This window comes from Pan troglodytes, chromosome 7, assembly GCF_028858775.2.
Source record: "Pan troglodytes isolate AG18354 chromosome 7, NHGRI_mPanTro3-v2.0_pri, whole genome shotgun sequence".
NCBI classification, from domain to species: Eukaryota; Metazoa; Chordata; class Mammalia; order Primates; family Hominidae; genus Pan; species Pan troglodytes.
Window position 1 is genome coordinate 18,828,223 of NC_072405.2, and position 16,220 is coordinate 18,844,442.

A 16,220-nucleotide genomic window follows, 5' to 3' on the forward strand; every position below is an offset into this window, starting at 1 on the left:
GAATATTCTAAGTCCTCTCAGGTTTCCATGGGAGACTGTAACTCTACTCCTAGAGCTCACACCACCCCCGAGCAAGCTCATTGTTTTCTAAATATGACAAGGAAGCCCATCCAGGGTATGCTTGTATTGGTGAGTTTCACTTTGGAATGGCAGGAGAAGACTGAGAATGATACATCCTGAGTTCACTTGGTAAAGGTAGGGGAGCCAAGAAGTCCAGATCTGGAGAGCACCTGAAACACCAGATGGCAGAAGGACAGTAAGGAGGTAAAGTCAGCTATGGAGTTGGAGCTTCATGTTTACTGCATGTAGGATTCTGAGTTCCAGGACTGATGGGCTGGTGGGGATCAGAGACGTGTCTTCCTTGCAGGGAGCCAGGCCAAACCAGCCATCTGGTTGCACTACTGAAAGCTTTTGTGTACCCAGTTGTGGGCAGGACACAAATCACAGTCCCTTCACCTCTGGCTGGTAGTTCTTGATGAGAGAGTTTTGCACACAAATGTTCATTTTAGTCCATGGTCTCCTGCGGCTTGCTTTTCTTTCACCTCCTGTTTTTGATGTTTGCCATCATGGAACACATTTCATAGAGAAATTCTTTGACTCTGACTCCAAATTACACAAGGAGGACTCAATTTGTGAAGTTTTCATATGTTTAGGGGAAGCTCCACATTAATTTTTGTATCCTTATGTTTATATTGTCACCAGTATTAAAATTCGTACTATTTAGGCCATTGTGTTCATTATCATGATTATTAATTATTTTTCCTTTATCATTTCTTTTTATTGGTTAATTTTTGTGGCAGCTGTTATATAACAATCACTAGAGTTTCCCTATTCATGAAAGATGTCCAAGTTAATGGAGATAACTGGGAGTGTTACTTTACAGGTATGTAAATACAGATAATCTTGGCTGGACTGTGGCTATATTGTCTGGTGTCCCTTTGAGGGTGAAGCCTCTTGTATTATTCTAAGTGATCTCTGGAGAAAGCAACTGTCTCATAATTGCAGGGATGACTTGAGAAGGCATCCTGAGCCTATGCAGAAATGCAGAAACACTTCCATGATCTAAACAACCTATGTGAAGGCCTGAAAGCCAAAGCAAGATCCTCTTATTACAAAGCTGTCCAACAAAAAGTTTTCCAAGTAACACTGGAGGTCCATCAGTCACTCTTCCAGGTCTGGAAATGCCGGAAATGTCCTCCTTGGTCCTTCTGAGAGTCAAGATCTTTTCAAAATCACCTCAGGAGCCACAGAACCACTCCATCCTACCTGAAATTGCAGGATGACTCTTCTTTTGACCAGAGTCTCAAAAATATATTCGTTGATAGTTTTGATTCCTGGGAGCCTCCATTGCTTGCAAAAGATGTGCCAGGGACTAGACATTTTCTGTCTCCTCACTTGTCCGGGGAAGACTGAAGTTTTACTGAAACACACAGATGGGAATCTGACCCTCTGAGCAGCCTCAGGATTTTCTAAGTCTTCCAAGCAGAGTGGAAATACTGGTGAGGACCCATTGCACCCCCTGATGGTCTGGAATCACATAGGATGATGCTTTCAAACAACTCTAGGTGGAGATACATTTTCTGAGATATTCCAAGGAGGAGGGACACAATTGGACCAGATGTTAGAAGGAGAGCTGAGCATTAAGTGCCTATGTAGTGTTTGCAGCTTGGTGTCCCATGCAGAATGGGAATCTGGGCCCTGGTGTTAGAATTCAGTGTAATTCTGGGTTCCTGCTTTCCTTCCAGGAAATCCCACTTCCAACTGGATGTCTGGATGAACTACTGAAAGCTGCTGAGTGTCCTGCGGCAGGTGAGCTGTGGCCAGAGCCCAAGGATGAAGGGGGCTCCCTTGCTCTGTGACTGGGAAGAGGAAGCCTGAGGTGTAGCAGGCTCTGGCCCCAGAAGTATGGAAAAAATGAGGTAGGGAAGGAGGGGACCTCAGGAGAAGACTGAGGTCTACAGAATCCCAGGGTCAAGGGGATGGTACGGTGTCCTGGCACTGTCCTTGATGTTCCAAGAGGGGTGAGAATCCATCTCCTGAGTAAAAACTTCACATGGGGTGAGGAGGGGAGGCCAAGACAGCGACCAGCCTTACAGCAATTTTAACCAGAAATGGACACAGACCCTGGACCCCATCACAGGAGTGCAGGCCTAGGACTGTCTCCAGGTGATGCATAGCTCCCTTGTCAGGTTAGTGGGTGCAGGGATTGTGACGTCTGCAGGGGTGTGGAAGGCTGGGCAACAGGAGCAGCTTACTGGGCTGGACCAGAAATACTGAACTTCTTTTCCGTCAGTGAAATCCGCTTCTGGGTCAGAAAAAACTGCGAGTTCTAGAGGGGCAGGGCCTAGGAGGAGGTCAGGTCCTGAGCCTTCCTGATTTGACGCCCTCCCACCCCCTGTGTTTCTGGGTATGTCCTCACTTCCACCCAGTGGATCCTGAGTCTCTTCCTTTGAGTCCCTGTGAGTGTGTTGTGTGCAGTGGGGCCGGGCAGCTTCATCCACTGCACGTTAAATGTTTCCAATACTTTCCGGCCAAAGCTTAGAGTTGTCAGACCACTGACTTTGAATGTTGATCTGGTTCCTTGTGGAACAGAGTCATAGCTATTGAAGTTTAAAGTCACTTTCCTGCGTGGATGGTGAAGAGGCAGGCCGTTCAGGCATAACTGCCCTCAGGCCTGGAGGGCTGTGGAGGTCACCGTGGGCGGTGGGTGGATCCGGAACCTCTGTGGCTCTAGACTTTCAACTATTTCATTTTTTCTTTTGTAGTTTTTGTTTGTTGCTTGCTTTTTTACAATGGGAACTAGAATGTAAGATGCCAAACTCAGCCTGTGGGGAACATGGATTTTCACAACAGCAACCACAGAGTATGGTTTCCATTTCTATTCCCTGTTCATGTGGGAGGCAGAGAAGGAAATCAGGTGCTCAGTTCCAGGGACATCACAGGACTAGGACATGTGCAGTGAGGGTGGAAGGCAGAGGCATTGCTTTAGGAGAATAAAATTACTGCATGCACACACATATGTATGTATATGGATGTATGTACACAAACATGCATATTTATAGATTCTGTTCTCCTTCTGTCTATATAATTTTCTTTATTTCACACTTGATATGATTTCTAAATTTAAATACCTTTGAGACAAATGTGAATTGTGAAGGGATTTAAAAATGTCAGTGAAAAATGGAATTAACAATAAAAATATAAATATAAACTTTATTTCTCAATATAAGCTCTACTGAGGTCCAGACACTCCATTAAGGGATGATCCCAGCCATTCAGTCCATTGCTAAAGAACTGAGGGTAACGGGAATTTAACCGTATCAATGCAGTCTTCTATTATTAACTAAAGAAAAATGGGTGTCCTTTACAGTTATTTTAAGATTAGGGAAAAAAAGGTCAGAAGAAACCAAATCAGGACTGTAATGTTGATGCCTAATAATTTCCCATGAAAACTCTTGCAAAATTACCCATGTTTGATGAGAGGAAGGAACAGAAGTGTTGTTGTGGTGCAGAGGGACTCTCTAGTGAAGCTTTACAGGGCGCTTTTCTGCAAAAGTATTTGGTAATTTTCTCTAAGAACTCTCCTAGTAAGCAGATGTTATGGTGCTTTAATCTTACAGAAAGTCAACAAGCAAAATGCCTTGAGCATCCCAAAACCTCCATGGCTTTTGCTTTTGAGAAATTTGCTTTTGCTTTGACTGGACCACTTCTACCTCTTGGTAGCCATTGCTTGAATTGTGCTTTGTCTTCAGGATCTTATTGATAAAGCCAGTTTCACTCCCTGTTATAATTCTTCAAAATAATGCTTCAGGATCTTGATTCCGCTTGCTCAGAATAGTCACTAATAGCTCTGCTTTTGTCCACTGCTGATCTAGACACAAGGGTATTTGGGACTCATCAAATGTAAAGTTTCTCAACTTTCACGTTATAGTCAGTATTGTGTAAGCTGAACCAATTGAGATGTCTGTGGTGTTGGCTATAATATCTCTTGTTAATTGTCAACCCTCCTCAGTTAGGGCATAGAAACGATTTTTTTCTCAAAAATTGGTATGGATGTCCCTCCTCTGTTGACTTCATCTTCAACATTGTGTTATCTCTTCTTAGAATAAGGTATCCATTTGTAAATGACTGATTCTTGAGGTCATTTTTCCCACAGACTTTTCTTAAAGAATAATTTATTTCACCATTTTTTGTACCCCAGCTTCACCGTAAATTTGATGTTTGTTCTTGCTTCAGGTTTGACAGAATTCATGTTGCTGCCATAGAGGGGCTCTTTTCAAACTGATGTCTTAAATCTTGTTCAGATATGTTAAAACAAGGCCAGGCACGGTGGCTCACGCCTGTAATCCCTGCATTTTGGAAGGTTAGAAAAAATGAAGTTTTTTAAAATTTTATTTTATTTCATTTTAAGTTCTGGGATACATGTGCATGATATGCAGGTTTGTTACATAGGTAAATGTGTGCCATGGTGGTTTGCTGTACCTATCAACCCATCACCTAGGTATTCAGCCCACATGCATTAGCTATTTATCCTGATGCACTCCCTCCTCACTCACCCCCAGACAGACTCTGGTGTATGTTGTTCCCCTCCCTGTGTCTATGTTCTGTCATTGTTCACCTCCCACTTATAAGTGAGAACATGTGTATTTGGTTTTCTGTTCCTGCATTAGTTTGCTGAGAATAATGACTTCCAGCTTCATCCATGTCCCTGCAAAGGACATGATCTCATTCCTTTTTATGGCTGCATAGTATTCCATGGTGTATATGTATCACAGTTTCTGTATCCAGTCTATCATTGATGGGCATTTGGGTTGATTCTGTCTTTTCTATTGTGAATAGTGCTGCAATGAACATACTTATGCATGTATCTTTATAATACAAGAATTTATATTCCTTTGGGTATAAACCCAGTAATGGGATTGCTGGGTCAAATGGTATTTCTGATTTTAGGTCTTTGAAAAATCACCACAGTCTTCCACAGTGGTTGAACTAACTTACATTCGAACCAACAGTGTAAAAATGTTCCTATTTCCCCACAGTCTCACCAGCATCTGTTGTTTTTTGACTTTTTAATAATCACTATTCTGACTGGCATGAGATTGTATCTCACTGCGGTTTTGATTTGTATTTCTCTAATGATCAGTAATGTTGGGCTTTTTTTCATGTTTGTTGGCTGCATAAATGTCTTCTTTTGAGAAGTGTCTGTTCATGTCCTTAGCTCACTTTTGAAATTTTTAAATTTTTATTTTTTAAGACAGAGTCTTGCTCTGTCATTCAGAGTGGAGTTCAGTGGCACAATCTCGGGTCACTGCAACCTCTGCCTCCCAGATTCAGGCGATTCTTCTCTCTCAGGCTCTTGAGTAGTTGGGATTACAGGCCCGCATCACTACATCCGGCTAATTTATTGTATTTTCAGTAGAGATGTGGTTTCACCAGCTTGGCCAGGCTGATCTTGAATTCCTGGCCTCAAGTTATGTGCCCACTTCACCCTCCCAAATGGCTGGGATTACAGGCATGAGCCACTGTACCCAGCTTTTGCCCACTTTTATATGGGGTTGGATTTTTTACAGCTTTGGGTTTTACATTTAAGTCTTTAATCCATTTTCAGTTCATTCCTGTATAAAGGTATAAGGAAGGGGTACAGTTTCAGTTTTCTGCATATGTCTAGCCAGTTTTTCAAGCACCATTTATTATTAAACAGGGAATCTTTTCCCCATCGCTTGTTTTCATCAAAAATAAAATGGTTGAAGATGTGCAGTCTTATTTCTGATATATCTATTCCATTCCATAGGTCTATGTGTCTGTTTTGTACCACTACCATGCTGTTGGGTAACTGTAGCCTTGTAATACATTTTGAATTCAGGTAGCGTGATGCCTCTAACTTTGTTATTTTGCCTTAGGATTCTCCTGGGTATATGGGGTCTTTTTTCATTCCATATGAATTTTGAAGTAGTTTTTGCTAATTCTGTAAAGAATGTCCAAGGTAGTTTATGGGAATAGCATTGAATCTATGAATTACTTTGGGAAATATGGTATTTTCATGATATTGATTCTTCTTACACATGAGCATGGAATGTTTTTCCATTTGTTTGTGCCCTCTCTTATTTCCTTGAGTAGTGGTTGGTAGTTCTCCTTGAAGAGGTCCTTCACTTGCCTTGTTAGCTGCATTCCTAGGTATTTTATACTCTTTTCAGCAATTGTAAATGGGAACTCATTTGTGATTTGGCTCTCTTCTTGTCTGTTGTTTGTGTAAAAGAATGCTTGTGATTTTTGCACACTGATTTTGTATCTTGAGACTTTACTGAGATGCTGATAAGCTTAAGCATCTTTTGGGCTGAGATGATGGGATTTTATAGATATAGGATCATGTCATCTGCAAACAAAGACAGTTCAACTTCCTCTTTTACTATTTGAATATGCTTTATTTCTTTCTTTTGCCTGATTTCCTTGGCCAGAACTTCCAGTACTATATTGAGTAGGAGTGGTGAGAGAGTGCATCCTTGCCTTGTGCCGAATATCAAACGGAATGCTTCCAGCTTTTACCTATTCATTATGATATTGGCTGTGGGTTTTTCATAAATGGCTCTTATTATTTTGAGATATGTTCCATCAATACCTAGTTTCATGAGGTTTTTAACTTAAAGGAATGTTGAATTTTATCAAAGATCTTTTCTGAGTCTACTGAAATAATCATGGGGTTTTAGTCTATAGTTCTGTTTACATGGTGAATTACATTTATTGATTTGTGTATGTTGAACCAGCCCTGCACCAAAGGGATAAAGCTGACTTGATCTTGGTGGATAAGCTTTTTGATATGTTGCTGGATTTGGTTTGCCACTACTATATCGACAAATTTTGCATCAAAGTTTATCAGAAATATTAAACTAAAGTCTAGTAAATACATTGAAAATAATAAAAGTCTGATCAAAGGACTAAATATGAATCCTAAGTGTTCTCACAGCTTCTTTATAGAGTAAAAGCATAGTCACACCAAATGAACTTCGCAAGAAACTGTATAGAGTCTGAGATGTTGTCTGAACTACCAGTTACTCATTGTGAGGTGGGACTGCACTAACAATATTTGGTGCAAAATTTCATGTGATGGAAGCTGAGATGTGCTGCAGTTTCAGAGGGACAGAATTCTGGTGTATCTCCCATTGGCCTATGAGGAATGAAGATTTAGGCACTGAGGGTTTTGTCAAAATTTATAAGATGTAAGAAATGGGGACGTCTTTAGGCCATGAGGCAAGGCCTACAGGTGTAAAGAAATAGCTTCTGACCCAGGGTTCATGAAGTCAGCATAGTGTCAGAGGCGAGGGTGGATTGAGCATAGTATGGTCTTTGGAACCCTTCCTTCCCCTTATTTGTTCACAGGCCAGGGATGTGCACCCAGGGGGCATCTCGGGCCTGATGAGCAGAGTCCTAAAGAGACTGGGGTTGCTCAACTTTGATCACTGTACCTGACGAGAAAGGGACCATGAAATCTAATCAGCAAATAGAGAAAAGGAAGGGGCCATTTCCCACAATCATTTCCACGGAAACACCACGTCGGATAAATAAGTCTGACTGCAGGACAGGGACTGTGCTTCAGAGACGCAGCTTTCGCAGCTGGACGAATGACCCAGAAATTCCCCAAATGCCATTTTTAAACACACCAAATGAGATTTAGTTCAGGGCTTTCTGAATTTATTTCAGTTGAATACACACACTCCTGTGTTTGCTTTCCTTTATTATCAATACAGCTTCGTTCCAGATGACTTACATGCCAGTGGGAAAATTTTCCGTTTCCACTCATGGGAAGTGGGCACCGTGAAACAGGCAAGTCGGTCTGTCTGTTTCCGGCGTTATGTGGGTTCCAGCAAGAGCACAAGTCCCAGGGCGCCTGAGGTCCATTCAGGAACCAATGTAAAAACGGCGAGCCCGGGTAAGAAAGAAGAGCACCGTTCTTATCTTCCAAATGCATTCCAGTTTCCACTATTCAAGGTGGCGCGAATGATCCACGGATGTCCCACATGAGCCAAATTTCACCTTCTCATGCCGACCAACAACTGACGAATGAAACACACCCCAAGAGAAAATACGAAACCGAGTCCCCTGCAATAACCTCACACGCAAACCTACACGTCGGTAGGTCATATTCAGAAATACACACTGAATGTCATCTATCATGAACACAAACACTCAGACAGTCCCTCCAGAGGTTCGGAAGACTCACGACCCCAAAACTCGATGTTTCCCATATGCGGGCTCATCCTGAGATGTAGCCATCACTATCCAGTTGTCCCTGTTGTAGAGACAGAAACTTGGGCTCCTCATTAGTTTATGTAGGATTGACGGTGTTCGTGTTTGTGTGTGTGTGTGTGTGTTTGCGTGCGCGCTTCTGGGTGTAGTTATGTTATGTGTGTGTGTGTGTGTGTGTGTGTGTGTGTGTGCACCCCTACGTGTGGGTCGGTACTTGCACTGAGATCACTGGCACACAAGCAGAGCCCTCTTGCTGTGTTTGTTCTTCCCTTTGGATCTCCTGGTCCTCCCTTGCAGGGAAGAGAGTGTGCCAGTGTTCATGGACTCCTGATCTGTCGGGGTCGTCGAAGAGAGGTTTAGCAGGGAGCTTTGCTGTTCAGGATGACGGTTCTTCATCCCACACTTGTATTTGGATTGATGAATCACAAGTACGTTGGGAGGCAGGGTACCTTCGACTTTTCTGACGTTGAACTCAGGCTTCGTTTTGTTTTGCTCTTGAAGGAATTTCCAGTGGTCTAAGGTGCTTTCCTGAGTGGCTCTTTCCACCAAGTGCTCGTCCAACTCGGGTGCCTGGAGGCAGGGGTGGTCTCTCTTGAGCTCTCCTTGCGTTGCTCGCCTGTGTGTGTCTTCAGTGCCAAGGGCTCTTGGTTCCCTGCCTCTTGACACACTCTCACTGTGTCTTTCCCATTCACTCTTCTGGATGTAAAAGAGGACATAGGCCTGTTGACTCAGGACAGAAGTGATGCTAGAGGCGGTGACCTCGGCATCATCCATTTTATACCACTGGCCTTCTTGAGCTTTGACATAAGAGAAGTAATGTCCGTTGTGACAACTCCACCCAGCGTGGACCAGCACAGCATAGAGGACATAGACAAGGGGTCCTGTGTTCTGCTGAGACATGTATGGCTGCATGTCAAGGCACTCAGGATAGTGCACATTCTTGGCAAGTTTGCTGCCTGTGACATCGGAGAATCTCTTCAATACAAGGATGAGGACCTTGGCAGAAGTGTGTAAAGTTAACGTCTTGGAGGCCGGCGCCCTCTGGAGACAAAGACCACAATGATAGGCATTCTCTCCATTGAGTTCTTCGGGCTTCCCCAACTGTTCCAAAGCTTGCTTGACACTCTGAGCTGCCTGGATATCCAGGGCGATGTCCAGGTAAGGGTCAAAAGTGTCTGAAATGCCGTGGCAGTGGAGACACTTGATTTGAGATCTCCAGTAGCCTCCAAATATTTGGTGGATGAGGGTGGTGTCCTTAGAGTGATGATCTACCTGCTTGTGCCCGGGAAGGCATGCCTTTTTCATGGCATCCACAGTGAACATGAGAAATTCATGGGCATCTTCCTGCTTGCCTCTATGGAAGTCAGCAGCCAATGCCTGTGAGGGCTGGATGACACGGCCAGGAATGTGGAGGGCCCGTGTGATGTGAGCTTGCATAGTACAGAGCATGCAGCCCTTGTGACGATGACACGTTGGAGAGTGCTCCCGGGACAGCATGTAGTTGGCAAGGGGCGGTGTGTACGTCAGGCACTGCAGGGAAGCGTTCACGTAGCAGGTATTTCCCATACTCTGGAGCCCAGCCCCCACCGCAGCAGGTCTCCTGCTACTCAGAGGAAGCTTCTCCCTGGGAGCAAGCTGTCTTGCCACAGGAGCCAAATCATCACAGAGGTCGACACGGGTCTCAGATGAGAGTGGTGACTTCTCAGGGAGAGAAGTCCGCTGGATTTCAGCCAAAGCTGCATCTGGCCGAGAAGATGTGAGTTTTGAAAAGTGGTTGAACTGCCACTCACCTCCCAAGGAGAGTGAGTCGTCCTCCATGTCGACTGGAACAAGGATCACAAGGTTTTTCTGCTGGGAACGCAGGTTGCAGAAAGACGCTATCTCTTCCGAGAGAGTCTTCAAATGACGAGCTCTCTGGCCGCATCAGCCCTTCTATAACTCACCCCCACCAACCGCGAACACCCCACCCTCTCCTCAGGTGCGCGATAAACCAATCAAATATCAGCACTCAATTCAGGAATGAGTCACAGGGTGTGTCCCCTTGCGTCGCTGGGAATTCAACAGACACAGTCCACATCATGACTTCCAGAACACCTGAATCAAATTACTCCTCAGGATGATAGGCACATATAATGTGAGTGTAACCGGGTTGGGACAGTGGTCACACAGTTGCCTTATTTTAGGTAAAGCAATGGCAGGGAAGAAATCTTTACCTAGGAAACAGTGTGAGTGTGTGTGTGTGAGTGTGTTTGTGTGTGTGGGGGGGAGGGGCGTGTGTTTGTGTGTGTGTGTGTTTGTGCTGGGATGAACTTCCAAGCATGTACTTTTGGCAGCTGCCATCATCCTCTCAGCGACGGAAGGACAAGAAGTCGGAAGTGCGCTTTCTGACCTGAGAATAGTCAATGAAGTATAATATTTAGCACAGCGTATTTTCTTCCCTAATGAGAAAGGAGAGATCCGTGGAATCTAACAGACCTTCCAGCGATAACCTTTCCACGTTGAGCCTATCGATTCTCTATCCGAGTGAAATTAGCTGCCAGTGGAGAACAAGACAAGTCTTTGCATGAAATGCTCTTGTGGAAGCTAGATTGCCAAATAATAAAGCATCAAATGGTAGAAACATGCACTGAAGTTTGAAGAGATACTCAGTGCACAAAGTAGACTGTGAAAGACTTTGGGGAAATCATGCAATCACCGAGAGACTAATTGATGACAATCCCCAAATTTATGTTTGCCAGAAAAGAGAGACGGTCCTGACATTGTATAGTGAGTGGTTTCGGACGTGCCACGGCAGTTTAAGAAAACATGAAACAAAAAACTTGAGAAATCAGAAGGTATCCCAGCTATAACCTTTTGTTTATTAAAGAATTGATGAAAATCAAAAGAACGTATCTCACAGCATGTGTGATAATATTTCCATACGTATGTGATAATGGATCAACGTTTCATAGAGATGAAATAAAAAGTTCTAATTTTGACAAAAGCAAACAAGGAAAATTATACCGTAGAAAAGCCCGGGTGACGGAAGTGAGGCCCTGTCTCAAGAAGAAACATCGGAGACGTTTAAAAGCAGGGAGTGAAACAGAGGATAGCATACCATTTGTAATACTGGCCCTTGTTTCAGTGGGAAAAGGCAAAAATAAGCCGTGTATATCCTGGATTCTCGCATCGATTGTTCAGGATCGGAGATGTTGCCTCCATTTCCAGTTATGCATTGTATGGTGGAATTGTAGTTCGCACATTTGGTGCCAAAATTGTAATGCTGACGAAAGTGGACATGTTCCCTGAAGTAAGAGGGACAGAAATTGGGTGTGTCTTCCGGCTGTCTGGCTTACCAGGAATGAAGATCCTGGCTCTAGGGATTTTCCCAACATGTCTTAGACAGTAAGGAACAGGGCAGAATTGAGGCCCGGCGCCAAGGCCTCTAGGTGTAAAGAAACAGCCCTGGCTTCAGGGCCCATGAAATTAGGATGATTTTAAGGAGGATGATGGAATGAGAGGACTGTGACCTTTGGCCCCGTTTCTTTCCCTTGTCTTTTCATGGGCCAGGTGTGCTCCATCAGAAGGCTTCCTGTGCCGGATGTAAAGTGTCCTGGGGGAAGAAAAGAGCACTGCTTAGAAAGATGCTCCACAGGGAGAAAGGAGCCACCATTTTCAGGAGAATGATCCCCAGAAGCATGAGCAATGCAGATGCCGAGGCTTCACACAAGACCCTGGAGGGTCTTATTCCTGCAGCCGGGACCTGGGCATCGGTGTGCTTTAATGCTCATAACCGATTTTGAGGGGAGCCCAATCGATAAGCTGTCTGCCAGTCATGCTCATCACACCGTAGTTTTCACACACGTCACACGGAGACCCTGTTCGTATGCACATTTGGGTGCTTGAGCAGGGCTGCGCCCAGGATTCTGTGGTTCTACGGAGCCCTGAGTTGTGCCCTGGGCAGCTTTCCTCTGGGGTTGGTCAACTTTGATCACTGTACCTGACGAGAAAGGGACCATGAAATCTAATCAGCAGATAGAGAAAAGGAAGGGGCCATTTCCCACAATCATTTCCACGGAAACACCACGTCGGATAAATAAGTCTGACTGCAGGACAGGGACTGTGCTTCAGAGACGCAGCTTTCGCAGCTGGACGAATGACCCAGAAATTCCCCAAATGCCATTTTTAAACACACCAAATGAGATTTAGTTCAGGGCTTTCTGAATTTATTTCAGTTGAATACACACACTCCTGTGTTTGCTTTCCTTTATTATCAATACAGCTTCGTTCCAGATGACTTAAATGCCAGTGGGAAAATTTTCCGTTTCGACTCATGGGAAGTGGGCACCGTGAAACAGGCAAGTCGGTCTGTCTGTTTCCGGCGTTATGTGGGTTCCAGCAAGAGCACAAGTCCCAGGGCGCCTGAGGTCCATTCAGGAACCAATGTAAAAACGGCGAGCCCGGGTAAGAAAGAAGAGCACCGTTCTTATCTTCCAAATGCATTCCAGTTTCCACTATTCAAGGTGGCGAGAATGATCCACGGATGTCCCACATGAGCCAAATTTCACCTTCTCATGCCGACCAACAACTGACGAATGAAACACACCCCAAGAGAAAATACGAAACCGAGTCCCCTGCAATAACCTCACACGCAAACCTACACGTCGGTAGGTCATATTCAGAAATACACACTGAATGTCATCTATCATGAACACAAACACTCAGACAGTCCCTCCAGAGGTTCGGAAGACTCACGACCCCAAAACTCGATGTTTCCCATATGCGGGCTCATCCTGAGATGTAGCCATCACTATCCAGTTGTCCCTGTTGTAGAGACAGAAACTTGGGCTCCTCATTAGTTTATGTAGGATTGACGGTGTTCGTGTTTGTGTGTGTGTGTGTGTGTTTGCGGGCGCGCTTCTGGGTGTAGTTATGTGTGTGTGTGTGTGTGTGTGTGTGCGCGCACCCCTACGTGTGGGTCGGTACTTGCACTGAGATCACTGGCACACAAGCAGAGCCCTCTTGCTGTGTTTGTTCTTCCCTTTGGATCTCCTGGTCCTCCCTTGCAGGGAAGCGAGTGTGCCAGTGTTCATGGACTCCTGATCTGTCGGGGTCGTCGAAGAGAGGTTTAGCAGGGAGCTTTGCTGTTCAGGATGACGGTTCTTCATCCCACACTTGTATTTGGATTGATGAATCACAAGTACGTTGGGAGGCAGGGTACCTTCGACTTTTCTGACGTTGAACTCAGGCTTCGTTTTGTTTTGCTCTTGAAGGAATTTCCAGTGGTCTAAGGTGCTTTCCTGAGTGGCTCTTTCCACCAAGTGCTCGTCCAACTCGGGTGCCTGGAGGCAGGGGTGGTCTCTCTTGAGCTCTCCTTGCGTTGCTCGCCTGTGTGTGTCTTCAGCGCCAAGGGCTCTTGGTTCCCTGCCTCTTGACACACTCTCACTGTGTCTTTCCCATTCACTCTTCTGGATGTAAAAGAGGACATAGGCCTGTTGACTCAGGACAGAAGTGATGCTAGAGGCGGTGACCTCGGCATCATCCATTTTATACCACTGGCCTTCTTGAGCTTTGACATAAGAGAAGTAATGTCCGTTGTGACAACTCCACCCAGCGTGGACCAGCACAGCATAGAGGACATAGACAAGGGGTCCTGTGTTCTGCTGAGACATGTATGGCTGCATGTCAAGGCACTCAGGATAGTGCACATTCTTGGCAAGTTTGCTGCCTGTGACATCGGAGAATCTCTTCAATACAAGGATGAGGACCTTGGCAGAAGTGTGTAAAGTTAACGTCTTGGAGGCCGGCGCCCTCTGGAGACAAAGACCACAACGATAGGCATTCTCTCCATTGAGTTCTTCGGGCTTCCCCAACTGTTCCAAAGCTTGCTTGACACTCTGAGCTGCCTGGATATCCAGGGCGATGTCCAGGTAAGGGTCAAAAGTGTCTGAAATGCCGTGGCAGTGGAGACACTTGATTTGAGATCTCCAGTAGCCTCCAAATATTTGGTGGATGAGGGTGGTGTCCTTAGAGTGATGATCTACCTGCTTGTGCCCGGGAAGGCATGCCTTTTTCATGGCATCCACAGTGAACATGAGAAATTCATGGGCATCTTCCTGCTTGCCTCTATGGAAGTCAGCAGCCAATGCCTGTGAGGGCTGGATGACACGGCCAGGAATGTGGAGGGCCCGTGTGATGTGAGCTTGCATAGTACAGAGCATGCAGCCCTTGTGACGATGACACGTTGGAGAGTGCTCCCGGGACAGCATGTAGTTGGCAAGGGGCGGTGTGTACGTCAGGCACTGCAGGGAAGCGTTCACGTAGCAGGTATTTCCCATATTCTGGAGCCCAGCCCCCACCGCAGCAGGTCTCCTGCTACTCAGAGGAAGCTTCTCCCTGGGAGCAAGCTGTCTTGCCACAGGAGCCAAATCATCACAGAGGTCGACACGGGTCTCAGATGAGAGTGGTGACTTCTCAGGGAGAGAAGTCCGCTGGATTTCAGCCAAAGCTGCATCTGGCCGAGAAGATGTGAGTTTTGAAAAGTGGTTGAACTGCCACTCACCTCCCAAGGAGAGTGAGTCGTCCTCCATGTCGACTGGAACAAGGATCACAAGGTTTTTCTGCTGGGACCGCAGGTTGCAGAAAGACGCTATCTCTTCCGAGAGAGTCTTCAAATGACGAGCTCTCTGGCCGCATCAGCCCTTCTATAACTCACCCCCACCAACCGCGAACACCCCACCCTCTCCTCAGGTGCGCGATAAACCAATCAAATATCAGCACTCAATTCAGGAATGAGTCACAGGGTGTGTCCCCTTGCGTCGCTGGGAATTCAACAGACACAGTCCACATCATGACTTCCAGGACACCTGAATCAAATTACTCCTCAGGATGATAGGCACATATAATGTGAGTGTAACCGGGTTGGGACAGTGGCCACACAGTTGCCTTATTTTAGGTAAAGCAATGGCAGGGAAGAAATCTTTACCTAGGAAACAGTGTGAGTGTGTGTGTGTGAGTGTGTTTGTGTGTGTGTGGGGGAGGGGCGTGTGTGTGTGTGTGTGTGTGTTTGTGCTGGGATGAACTTCCAAGTATGTACTTTTGGCAGCTGCCATCATCCTCTCAGCGACGGAAGGACAAGAAGTCGGAAGTGCGCATTCTGACCTGAGAATAGTCAATGAAGTATAATATTTAGCACAGCGTATTTTCTTCCCTAATGAGAAAGGAGAGATCCGTGGAATCTAACAGACCTTCCAGCGATAACCTTTCCACGTTGAGCCTATCGATTCTCTATCCGAGTGAAATTAGCTGCCAGTGGAGAACAAGACAAGTCTTTGCATGAAATGCTCTTGTGGAAGCTAGATTGCCAAATAATAAAGCATCAAATGGTAGAAACATGCACTGAAGTTTGAAGAGATACTCAGTGCACAAAGTAGACTGTGAAAGACTTTGGGGAAATCATGCAATCACCGAGAGACTAATTGATGACAATCCCCAAATTTATGTTTGCCAGAAAAGAGAGACGGTCCTGACATTGTATAGTGAGTGGTTTCGGACGTGCCACGGCAGTTTAAGAAAACGTGAAACAAAAAACTTGAGAAATCAGAAGGTATCCCAGCTATAACCTTTTGTTTATTAAAGAATTGATGAAAATCAAAAGAACGTATCTCACAGCATGTGTGATAATATTTCCATACGTATGTGATAATGGATCAACGTTTCATAGAGATGAAATAAAAAGTTCTAATTTTGACAAAAGCAAACAAGGAAAATTATACCGTAGAAAAGCCCGGGTGACGGAAGTGAGGCCCTGTCTCAAGAAGAAACATCGGAGACGTTTAAAAGCAGGGAGTGAAACAGAGGATAGCATACCATTTGTAATACTGGCCCTTGTTCCAGTGGGAAAAGGCAAAAATAAGCCGTGTATATCCTGGATTCTCGCATCGATTGTTCAGGATCGGAGATGTTGCCTCCATTTCCAGTTATGCATTGTATGGTGGAAT